The sequence below is a fragment of the Chelonia mydas genome, chromosome 1 (genome assembly GCF_015237465.2).
Source record: "Chelonia mydas isolate rCheMyd1 chromosome 1, rCheMyd1.pri.v2, whole genome shotgun sequence".
Taxonomy (NCBI): Eukaryota; Metazoa; Chordata; order Testudines; family Cheloniidae; genus Chelonia; species Chelonia mydas.
The window spans coordinates 195,306,176-195,319,279 of NC_057849.1; the positions used below are offsets into that span (position 1 = coordinate 195,306,176).

At 40.6% G+C, this 13,104-nt stretch overlaps 1 long non-coding RNA gene across 1 annotated transcript in view; it reads right to left on the reverse strand.

The window, feature by feature from the left end:
• The window catches only part of LOC122464161, a 28,092-nt gene extending 20,631 nt beyond the window's left edge, over positions 1-7,461 (reverse strand). Inside the window, exon 1 of the long non-coding RNA XR_006288083.1 lies at positions 6,854-7,461. This is a non-coding gene — a long non-coding RNA (uncharacterized LOC122464161). The remainder of the gene's footprint in view (positions 1-6,853) is intronic.
• Positions 7,462-13,104: the final 5,643 nt, after the last annotated feature.

A 13,104-nucleotide genomic window follows, 5' to 3' on the forward strand; every position in this document is an offset into this window, starting at 1 on the left:
TTGAAATTACATAGCAATAAAGACAAAGCTTCACTCCCCTCTCCCTCACTGCCCCCTGCACCAATGCAGATTGTAGACTTTAGAGAGAGAAGAATCTTATTTCAGATCAAGACTGAAAAATACAAGTTTTCGGGCTCAGTATAAGGGTAACTGGGTGAAATTTAAGGGATTCTGCAATACAGGAGGTCAGACTAGGTGATCTAATGGTCCGTTTTGGCCGTAAACTCTGTGGCGCTATGAAAAGCAACTTCCACATGATCTTTAGCCTATTTATTCATTTAAACATTCACCAGTAACCAGCGTGTGCTTTGGATTGTAGCAATCCAGTTCCAGCTGACTTCAGACCAGAGGGATCGACCTTGCCTGAGCAGCTTAATGATGGAGGGAAAGAGAATCGAGGTCAAACAAGCAAAAGTCAAGTTCTGGGCCTTGATGATACAGCAGTTGTGCCTCTGCGGCTCTTCGCAGCATGGTTACTCTGAGGGCCCAGTTCTAACTAGAGCTTTTCAGGACAGGAAAGTGGTGAACTGGAACACAGGTGGTTAAATATCGATGGAATGTACCAGCCAGAGGTAATGTGCTAGCTTCTTGGTACGGAGAGAGAAATTATTTTCAAACCAGTCAAGTAGAAAATTAAATCTACAGAACAAAGCACGTGTAGGAACCTTCTTTCCAACACAGCAGCAGCTGAGTGTTAGGAGTCATCACCTTATCAAGCTATTATTTGATACAAATGCTCATTATGTCTGGTTTACATTTACAGTTCTGAGATATTAGAAATCCCATTCTCCTCAACTCATTCCAACAACTGGGCATAATATCCAGACTTCATCTTGCAGTGCCAGCAGCATGCTACAATGTCAAGGCTTAGTAAAGGGTAGCTTACCCCTGTTTCAAACTGGAGTAAACTGCAGAGGTACTTTCCCCATCTATACTAGGAGTGTGCAGCTACCAAAGGCTGAAATCCCCAGGGCAGACGAGGCCTAATAAACAAATGACACAGCTACAGAACAAAGTCAGGATCAGTAAGTTTGGGGGAAACCATTGTTAATCCCACCAGAGTGATTTTCACTTACATTCCCATAATGCAAGCACAGGTTTTATCCCGTCATTTGACTCATGCAGAACTATCAATGGATACACTGTGTTCACCCTGTGATCAACAGTGTCACAGACATTTTCCCTAATAAACCAACCAGTCTAGCCTCTATCTACATACTTTTAAGGCACTTAGCAGAATGGCATCTAATCTGCTCCAGAGGCAATGTTCTGCTCCTTCTTCATGAGTGAATAGTAACCGCTCACAAAAGAGAGAGTGTGCACCGAATGTCACTGAGAGTTATTCATATCTGAAGAGGTTTCTCAGCCTATCCCTTCAGTTGCTTCATTTTTGTCATCTGCACCTGTATGTATGAGTTCCGGAATGCCAGGAATGAGACAAGTGCTTGAGATTGCACCTGGCATCATGAGATTTGAAAACGCTTTACAACACAGTGGCCTGTTTTACTGCCCCATTTTACACAAGAGTAAACGGAAGCATGAAGGAGATAGGACTCAACAAAGGTCACTTTAAAAGAACAGGAGTACTTGTGGCACCTTCGAGACTAACAAATTTATTTGAGCATAAGCTTTCATGAGCTACAGCTCACTTCATCGGATGCACTTAGGGTCACTTAGTGACTTAGTGAGTCACTTAGTGAGCCAGTGGTGGAGCTGAGGAGATAACCCAGCTCGCCAGACTCCTCTCACTCCCCTGCCCTAACTACTAAACATGCTGCCTCCTTCCATAAGGTGGAGGTGCTAAAAAGTGTGTAGAGAAAGGCAATTTGACTTAGTATTTTCAAGTCGTCACTTGCAGTCAAGTCACTTGCTTTCTTTATGCCTTAACCTCCCCATAAATTAAATGAGGACAATGATACTTTCTTTACCTGTCTTCTCTATTGAGACTGTGAGCTCTTAGGGGAAGGGGTTGTCTTTTAACATGCGTTTGTGCAGTGCCCAATATTGCCAACCCCACACATTTAAAAATCATGAATGAGGCCCCAAAACCATGAGATTAGGTTAAAAATTTGATTTGTTTTTAATGAGGAGTTCTTTCTCTTTGCCTTCTGGGTTTTGAGATTTCAGGGTTACATTCAGTCACATTTTCAAGCTTTTCTCTACTACTGTGAGGGCAAGAAACTTACATGTTAAAAAAATTAAAGCTGAACTTCTCACCTGATCAGATGCCTCCAGGAGCTGGGGCTTTAAGAAACACACCAAATATCATCACACTCATGATAAAAGCGCGAGAGCAGGCAATGCTGCGTGTCTAGTGGTAGGGGGTCTATAGGGGGTCTATAGGGGCTCCTGTTATATAAAAAAAATTACAGCTACTGTATCCATGGGGTTCCCTGTAGCATTGCCTGAGCAAATAGATCCAAATGACATAAGAACTGACGTGAATCTTAGCCCCCCCAAACTTTCATCTTCCATTATTAATGGTGCCTCAGAAATACTCCGAGGTGGATATTTCCATGCACATCATGCCTTGGCGCCGCCCAGTAGAACAGCTGTGTTGCTTTGGGTTCATTTACATTGCAAGTAAAATGTTGTTTTGAGTCGAAGATGGTAAAACCTGGAAGGGCTAGAATTCTGCCATTAGCCACAAAACTAGCCAGCAGGAGCTCAGTCTTCCCTGGGGCCTGTGCTTCTCCTATCACCTGCACTCTAGGGTTCTCCGGGGCTGGCTGATTCACTCATATTCCAAGGAGAGGCTCTCCAGAGGGACAGCTGCTTGAGGAGTAGCCAGCCCTAGGGAATGCTGGGAGCCCACCCCCAAGGATAGGTACTATGAGGAGACTGGCTGCTTATATAAAAGCTTATGCAAGAGATTATTAGAGTGAGGGTTCAAAGCTGACATTCCTCCCACTTGTAGCTATCTGTTACACATTTGCCTGAGTGTTCTGTGCCTGCCCTTTTTATTCCTTAGCGAACTTAATACCTAAGCTACTGTGCACATTAGTGATGCTTCACTGCAGTGCTCTGGTTCTGCATTTCAGCTTGACAGCTCTATTACTAAAGGGAGAATGCCCTTGGTCTGTTTCTCAGCTGCTCCCTGCCTGGGAAACTACATCTTGTGAATATCAGTTACCAACCAACCAATGATTGCAAAGTGTCACTCTGTGGAACGCTAGAAAGAAAAGGCCATATTATGGCACCCAGCATAACGACTGGGTAATCCTACCCTGACTATAAATAAACTTGATTAACAGAAATTGCTACAGTGCAAGTTGTGATGAAGGGATCTCTCCTTCAGAGGCATTCACTTAGCTGGACTTGACCTACTAGAGTCAATTAACTAAGACATGCGCTAAGAAGCCATGCTCCATGGAGTGTGCTACATGGGTGGCCTCAGAAACAGAGGTGAGCTAAATGGTTCTGACAAAATGAGGTACACTGCCTTCCCCAAAGAGAGCAACATTCCCAATGCTGTGCACTAATTCCTTCCTTGCACTTTGATTGAAATAAGTGGCTGGATTGAGTTATCTGACCACCAGGGGGCACATGGCCACTTACAGAGCAAACAGAAGCACCTGAGCTGTCAATCACTTGTGACTTTTAAGTCAGGACTACACACAATTTTTATAATGGCATAATTATTTCCATTAGGGTGTCATTTTTTACCAATATACTTATACACGTACAACCTCTAGTGAGGATGCAGTTACACGAATATACATGGGCTTATACTGGTATAGCTTATTCCCCTTCCTGATGGAAATAAATTATACCACACTATGCACATTTATACTGGTATAACTGCATCTACACTGGGGTTGGGGGTGGAGGTGTATAACTAATTATACTAGTATAGTTAAAATGGCACAATTTCTGTGTGTAGATAAGCCCTTACACAGCATTTTAGTTCTATTATTATTATCATCATCACCATTATTATTAACATTTATACACTTACATTCCTGTACATAGAATCATAGGATTGGAAGGGATCTCGCGAGGTCATCTAGTCCAGTCCCCTGCACTCGTGGCACGACTAAGTATTATCTAGACCATCCCTGACAGGTGTTTGTCTAACCTGCTCTTAAAAGTCTCCAGCGACGGAGACTTTACAACCTCCCTAGGCTATTTATTCCAGTGCTTAACCACCCTCACAATTAGAGAGTTTTTCCTAATGTCCAACCTAAACTGCCCTTGCTGCAATTTCACTCCATTGCTTCTTGTCCTATCCTCAGAGGTTAAGAAAAACAATTTTTATCCCTCCTCCTTGTAACAACCATTTACATACTTGAAGACTGTTATGTCCCCTCTCAGTCTTCTCTTTTCGAGACTAAATAAACCCAGTTTTTTCAATCTTCCCTCATAAGTCATGTTTTCTAGACATTTAATCATTTTTGTTGCTCTTCTCTGGACTTTCTCCAATTTGTCCACATCCTTCCTGACACAATACTCCAGTTGAGGCCTAATTAGCGCTGAGTAGAGTCGAAGAATGACTTCTCGTGTCTTGTTTACAATTCTCCTGCTAATACATCCCAGAATGATGTTTGCTTGTTTTTGCAACAGCATTACACTCTTGACTCATATTTAGCTTGAGATTCACTATGCCCCCCCAAGATCCCTTTCCGCAATACTCCTTCCTAGGCAGTCATTTCCCATTTTGTATGTGTGCAACTGATTGTTCCTTCCTAAATGGAGTATTTTGCATTTGTCCTTATTGAATTTCATCCTATTTACTCCAGACCATTTCTCCAGTTTGTCCAGATCATTTTGAACGTTAATCCTATCCTCCAAAGCACATTGTGACCCCTCCCAGCTTGGTATCGTCTGCAAACTTTATAAGTGTACTCTGTATGCCATTATCTAAATCGTTGATGAAGATATTGAACAGAACTGGACCCAGAATTGATCCCTGCAGGCCCCCACTTGTTATGCCCTTCCAGCATGACTGTGAACCACTGATAACTACTCTCTGGGAATGGTTTTCCAACCAGTTACATATAAAAATCCCTCTTTTCCCACAGTTAGTTTTTGCCCTGCAGGCTGAATTCCAACAAAAAATGAGTTCCTAGTAATAAAAATCAGACATTCTGTCCTGAAAAAAAATCACAAATTACTTCACCCACCATTGAGATGCTGCCACCTCTGTGTTGGAATGTGGCAGCTGTTTAATAGCATATAGCAAAGCAGAACAGTTATGAAAAAAAGTAAAGAAGACTATTTTAATGCCCAGTCATGATAAGGAACTTGCTTTTACAGCTCACCAGAAAATATGAACTGCCCGCAGCACCACCCCCTTTAATATTTTACAGAGGTGCTGGTTCAATGTTTTTTCTGAAGGAAGAGAGCTACTCACTAAACCACCAACACTTCTGTTTGCTGTGCATTGGTTTTTCTCAGAGGTCTCCTCCACTTACTGCCACATTTAATCTTCCTTTGTTTTTGAGACCTGAGCAGATCCCAGACTAGATCTAGTGTATTGGAGTATTTTTTAGAAGGTTGTCTGACTAATTCTGAATTTATTTATTTTTGATTAATTCTGAATTTATTTATTACAGGTATTTGAACCTCTCAGATCTCTGTGTGGAGTTAAAAAATTTCTTGATGGTGCATAATGGAGTTGAATAAACTTCTCAGGCCTTGCGTGAAGAGTCTGTAAACTCTTCAAACCGAATTGCTTTGATTCAACGAGGGTACAAGTTCTGCAGGCATTGCCAGTATAATTTTGAAAGCCAAAGTGTCTGTGTAAAGGAAATTAGGTAAGTTTTGAACACCAGAAATTGAATAGCTTTTGTTCAAGTTTACAAAACTCTCCCAATATAGCCAGAAGAGTTTTTAAGCTCCTTAAATGAAACCAAGGAACTCAGGATCAAGCAACACAGAAGCATAACAGACATGCCAAGCACAGCTTGCAAGTTAGGAGAGCCAAATAGCAGGTGCCTATTTGTACTCAAGAAGTGAAGTATCTTGCCACTAGAAACGTTCAATTTCCACAGCCATAGCTGGTCTTTTATGAAGTCCACAGGCTTATCATTCATAACAGTATTGGGGCAAGGATTGTCTTTTTTCTTCTGTGTTGGTACAGCACCTAGCACAATTGGGTCCTGGTGTATGACTGGAGCTCCTAGGCATGATGGTCATAGAATAAATACATAAATAAACTAATAATAATAATAATAATGTAAGATGTAGAATTCAGAGCACTCCATACGCCAAATCTTACTTATTTACCACAGAGGAATGAAGAGAGTCAGCATCTCTGCAGAATGTATAGTATTTCCTTCTTACCTGTAGTGAACAGAGCTGGACGAATAATTCAACAAATCTTCCCTGTGTGATGGGTTCCACCAGGGGTGCCACCTGGAACTGAGGTACCCCTGAACCCCCTGACCCACCAACCTGGGCTCCTGATCACACTGTACTGCTGTGACAAGCTACAGAGCCCTCGAGCTTTCACTTTCACCAGCATACATACAGGTAGGGACACACCCAGCTGCAGTTACAAGCAGGCTCACTGACTAGCCCCTGCAGGGGAAAGCTACTACCAGCTCCTCAGGCACACACCCCCTCTGGAGTATAAACCCAAGATTATACCATTTTGTGCTGCACAAGGAACTGCACAGCATAAGCTCATAAAATTCACCCCCTCCCTCAATGTGGAGAGGAACATGCAACAGCCTTTTGCCCCTGAGTTATGATTCCCACACACTGGTTTAGATAAAGCAAAAATAAGATAGATTTTAAGTGATTATAAGTGATAACAAATGGATCAAAGCAGATTACCTAGCAAATAAGCAAAAAACACAAACTAAACTTAATATACTAAATAGATTGGATATGAATAGCAGTTTCTCACCCTAAGAGATGATACAAGCAGGCTGCAGATTCTTAAGGCACAAGCTGTACTTGCTTGCAGCTTTGAATCCTCAGGTGTTCCATTCACAGGCTAAAAATCCCTTTAGCATGGATCCAGCACTTTCCCCAGTTCAGTCTTTTTTCCTCAGGTGTTTCCAGGAGTCTTCTTGTGTGGGGAGTGAAGAACCCCAGATGATGTCACTTCCTGCCTTATATAGCTTTTGCATATAGCAGGAACACTTTGTTTCAAATCTTGGTCCCCAGATTGGCCTGTGGAAAATTACTTGACATCCCAAGATGGAGTCTAGAGACATATGGTCTTATCACATGTCCATTACTTAGAGGCTCTCTATAGCATTCTCAGGAAGGCTTCCAAGGTGGGAGATAAGCTTTTCCTAAGGCCTATTGTTTTCCTAATGGCCCACTCCCCATCCACTGTATAGAATGATAGCATCTTGTCTAGTAGGCATTCCCCAGGTGTAACTACATTTGAAATGCGGAGACATAGTCAATATTAATAACTTCAGATACAAAAATGATACATGCATACAAATAGGATAATCATATTCAGCAAATCATAACTTTTCCAATGACACCTCACATGACCTATCTTGCATAAAATACATCATAACTATGTCATAATCATATCATAATATCACTGTGAAGAATATGGGGTGCAGGATCACACCATGAATATTTATTTCAGTTTTTAAATGAATTTGTTTTAACCGTGTGCATGCCTCTTTAGCATTTCTTGTCCACATATATTTGTGGGAGAGATTTTCAAAGGCAATATATTAGGGAATATTTGTGCTGACAGAAATGTGAATTCATACATGCAAGTATTAGTGTTGGAAAACTAATTTTAGGAATTGTGTTTATCCAGCAGGGGGACGGAAACCTAACATCTGACTTACATTATGTGTCCAATCAAAATTACAACACAACTCAATTTTTGAATATTGCATGCTCACAACAAACTGCTTGCAAATGATCTACAGATGAGGAATTGCTGACCAAAATGATTCAATAAATAATAATATCAAATGATGGATACATCTGAGAAAATCAGATGTTACTCATGAACAATCGTCAGACTATAAATTAGGTAAAATTCATCAAATTAAATTATTTGCTACAAATTATTCTGTTAGTTCCAGAGTAGACTGATTTAAGTCATTTTGATTTAAATGACTGATTTCAATCATGATTTAAATCAGCAAGCAGAAAAACCTTTATTTAAATCATCAATTTTAATTGTGTTTTCTGTTTGTGCTTTTATTTTCCCATTTCATTCTTATCAGTTAGTATAATCATTAAAATATGTAGATTTTCTTATTTACTACTAAATATAACCTTTTCATGAGATTAGGAAAGTCCTTTTGCTAACCAAGAGGATACGCTATAACTATACACATTTAGTCACGCAATTATGTAGCTTAACATACATTTATTCAGATTAATAGTTTCTACATTTTTTCATTATGTTAGAAAATGTGATGGATGCATTTCTTCTTTACTAGATAATGATTAACTTTTTATTCATTTTTAGTGTCAAGCTGCATTTGGATAGAAATTGGAATTCAATGAAAAAAGCACAAAACCAGCATTTAAAAAAAGTAAAAATGTTTCCCCCCCAACTTTCCTGTTGTTGACATCTACAGTAGAAGCTATGCTGAAGAATGCTAGATGACTCTGATGAATAGAATTGACTGCAAATGTGAAATTAAAAGTATTTCTGCTAAACTGAAATAAAAAGTAATTAAGACAAAAGCTTTTCTGCACAACAGAGACTGAAAGTGCTGACATTTGGAATTCACTCCATTATAAATACTGAAAATGATATAGATACTTAATTTAGTTCATGTTATATTGTGCCATCTTAATAAAGCTTGACGTTACAAGTTAGTGAAAGATCTTTTCCCACTATTTTTTAATATAAAAATAAAGCATTAACTTGAGGACAGCTCGTTAATTCAGCATATTACTATGTTATTTATTTAAAGGATTTTAATAGATGATAGCAGGTTTATATCTTAACATAAATTGTCAAATTCAGATTGAGTTTTAAACAGATTTATTTTAAAAAAAGAAAAACATTGTAATTTAAATAAAAAAAACAAATTTAAATGAAAAAACAGTGCTTGATTTTTATCCACCCCGATTAGCTCTAGTGGGTGAAAGTTTCAAAAATGTTTACATAGAAATATTGTAACACTTCTGAAATAAAAAATACAGAAGAAGAATAGTTAGTAATGGTATAGCTATTTCTGGGAGTGATTTGGGGGGTCAGAGTTAAAGTTGACAGCAGAAACTTAACTGATTTTCCTTACTTTAAATTTTTTTTAAAATAGAACTACAGTATTCTAATATTTTGAATTAATGGATTTATTTACAACCTCTGATCCTTCCAACATGCACATGCTTGACTTTATACATGTGAGTAGCATCAGTATGCATTCAATGGGACTGCTCTTGTATGTAAAATTAAGCACATGTGTAAACTTTTGCACAATCAGGGCCTTAGCTCATATCAAAGATTTTTGCCTGTTATAAACTATACAGTCTAGTGTCAGCTCTGGTTTTGTCAGCCTGGCTTTGTATTAGTAGAAGGATAATGGAATAGAATTCTTACTTGCCTGCATCATCATCAAAATCATCATACCTAGCTGTTATATAGTGCTTTTCATCATTGGGTCTCAAAGCCCTTCACAATACGATGTTTTTATTCTCACTATATCCGGTGGGATTTTGTTCCCTGTAACTTTTAATATATCATCTCTCTGCTTGTCTGATTGTAAAATCCTATTTTTCTACTTGTGCTGCTTTTAAGACTGATAACCTCATAGCACCAGGCAGCTGACTCAATGAATATAGACACCAACATCCTCCCATTAAAAAGAAACCACACTTCTCAGTATGGGTATGTGCCTTCTCACTGAGACTACATGATGGATATAATATGTGCATCTTGTTTCTTTTTCCCTTTCTCCTCCCCTCCTAAAATTGTGGCAAGGTAGCCTCAATCCTACAAATCTAATCTGAATCTCTCTTTCTTTCTCCCTAGGTACCTCTAAGGCACATACCATCCATGTTAGAGCTCACTGTACAGACAGATTATATATGACGATATATGTGACATTACAGTGAGTTTCCATTGCACATGTGGGGAGGGCTTGTTTTACAGTACCTCTTTCTTTTTTGTTATCTATGGAATTAGTGACGGGCAAATATTTATTATTATTAATAAATATAACAACAACAATAATAAATTGCATTGCAATAGTTTCCAGGAGTCCCTGTCATGGACCAGAACCCCATGGTGCTAGGTGCTTTACAAACACAGAACAAAAAAGACAGGCCCTGCCCCAAAGAGCTTACAATCTAAAGTAAAACGTTTGGGAGGTTCAGATCAGATAAGCACCCAAACAACTGATGATAGGTGCTGATACGGGGAGTGTGTACATAGAGGTCTATGCACACATATATACATGTTCTAAATAGTCCTTTGTTTGCTATAGTACAGAACAAAAGAATGTACACAGTGTAGAACGCCCCTGCCCCCATGACAAAGAACAAGGCTCTGCAATGTTTTCTTGACAATGGTTTTCCTCTAGTGTGGCTTACATGAGCCTGATGTGCTGCACCCCCTGTAGTTTGGTGTGACTGCAATAAAGAATGGATTCAGTTATTCTCAGGTGTTTCTGTCTGTACTGCCCTAGCATAGTCAAGGGGTGGGGTGGGGTGGGAAGAAAGCAGGGAAATAACTCTTGCCAGCTAAAGGCAAGCCGCTGTGGAGAACTCACAAACAGTTCCACTAAGAGAATGAAGGGCACGATACTGCTGAAACTCAATAACCTGCTTCTCATAATAGAAAAACATCCAGTTCTTCTGAGTTGTGCTGGTACCAACTCCCTTCCAATCAAAAGTTCAATCACTGGCAGCAGGGCCCTGGAGGGATTGATTTAAAGATTAAATACGACGTACTGTATAGCTTGGCTACATGACAACTAAGAGTACAAACTAATGTCTATAAGTAGGTGAAGTGTGCAAAGAACAAAGAGGAAAGGGAATTATTTAGGATGGTCCAAGGTGCTATAACTAGGGATTAAATCCAACAAAGGAAATTTTATGATAAATACCAAGAAGAACTTGCTAATAATGAGATGTATTAGGCCAGGGAATAATCTCTAAGGGAAGTGGGAGAAGCTTCATCCTGTGAGATATTTTACACTAGACCAGATAATGCACGAGAAGAGAGGCAAGGTGGGGGCCAGAATGGCGCCCACTTTACATCACTTTGCCCTGGTGTAAATGATTGTACAAGGTGCAGGATAATGGAGCATCAGACCCTAGGAAATGGTAGGGATAGACTAGATAACCAAATAGGCCTGTCACATTGCTAATTTCTACCATTTTAGGATGGGGGGGGGTGTGTGTGTGAGAAAGAGAGAGAGAGAGAGAGAGAGAGAGAGAATCTGGAAGCTACTGCTGCTCCAAAAGAAAACCATCTTGAGCTGGCATTTTTTTTTTTTTAAAAGGTAAGCTCTGGTGAGGGATAGACTGTAGCCTAGTACTGTCCAGCTGAGGTGAAAGGTATTTTCTGGAAATTAATGAGAGGCTAGGCCAAGATCTGTCTAAAGGTCACCAGCCCCAAAGGCTGCTAATCACAGGAAATGCCCTGCACCTAGGTCATGGCGGGCTATTTGAAACTGAACATGGAAACAAAAGAAACAGAACAGGCATCTGGATCCTTTGTGCGGATGATGCAATTTCAGTTGCTCTTCTCGTATAGACAAATTCTGGCACCCTGACTCACACTGAGGGTACGCCTACACTTCAAGCAGGGGCTGTGATTCCCAGCGCGAGGAGACATACCTGCGCTAGCTCTGATTGAGCTAGCACGCTAAAAATAGAGTGCAGACGTGACAGCACGAGCTGTGGGTGGGGCTAGCCACATGAGTATGCACCTAGCATCTTGGACGGGTTTGTACTCAGGGCAGCTAGCTGCTCACACCCCCAGCTCAAAGTGTAGACATAACCGGAGTTGTACCTTATTCCATGTACCTTACTGCATAGACCTCCTGGAATCAGGCCCTTATTCATTTCTAATGCACAACGCTCTGGATATAATACCTGGGATATTGTTCAATCTTACACAATATTAACCAAAACCAGGGCAAAATGCCTGGGGGAACCAGCTGTTCCTTCAGATGAAGACTGACAAAAGAGACAGTTCAAAAGGGGGTGGGCCTGCTCAGTACTTGAGAGGGAGAGCTCAGAGGGAAACTAAGAAGGATGCATAAAGACTCTCAGGGATGGATTCTCATGCCTTTACTCACACTGAGCGAGACCTGCGTCTACCAGTAGTGCCATTGTGTGAGTGAGGATGACAGAATCATCATTATTGTTAGTAGTATTTATATTGCAGAAGTGCAGGGAGTCCCCCAATCTAGAGCGGGGGCCCCATTGCGCTAGTCACTGTACGAACACAGAGTAAGAGGCAAGGCTCTGCCCTAAGAAACTTTTACAATCTAAGTCATCATGACAGACAAAGAGTGAGTTGGGTTCCGGCACATTAATTTGGTTTCTTTAATATTGCTCTGCTCTTTTTTTAACAGCATACACTGTATGTGTGGGCAGGTTTCTTTCAAATCTAGGGCTTTACACATTGTACAGTTGAATAATTAGGTCATGGTGCCTACTGTGGTGCACAGCACCTGGGAGGAGGAGAGCATTTCAAAGGGCTGGTTTCTTCTCCCAGCTCCACCTGTGGGATCTCACTTCTAATATTTACCTCTCCCTGTTTGTGCCGACCTCCCATTGGCATGAAAAGAATAGCAGAACTGAGAGCTGGCTCTTACAGCAGAGAGGAGAGGGTTTAACTGAGGGAAGAATCAGGCACATTTACACTCTGTCTCCCCTAAGCCTACTTCCACCCACTTGCTGATATGTAAGAGAGTCGAAGTTGGTGTGACTCACACACCAAGGAGGCAGAAGATGTAGGGAGGTATAAATTAATGGAGAGGATGAACATCCTACATTTACACATCCTTGCACCCTGTTGTTAGTTGCCTTTCTTGCTTGAGCCCTGTGTGTGTGAATAACGCCTTCTTAGGCTCGGTGGGCCAAATTCCAAGGTGATGTGTAAGATGGCGGGGTGAGTTAAGTGCTGGTAAGTGGATATTAGTCTTAGACCAGGTCTGCACTATAAACTTATATCGGTATAACTGTCTTGCTCAGGGGTATGCA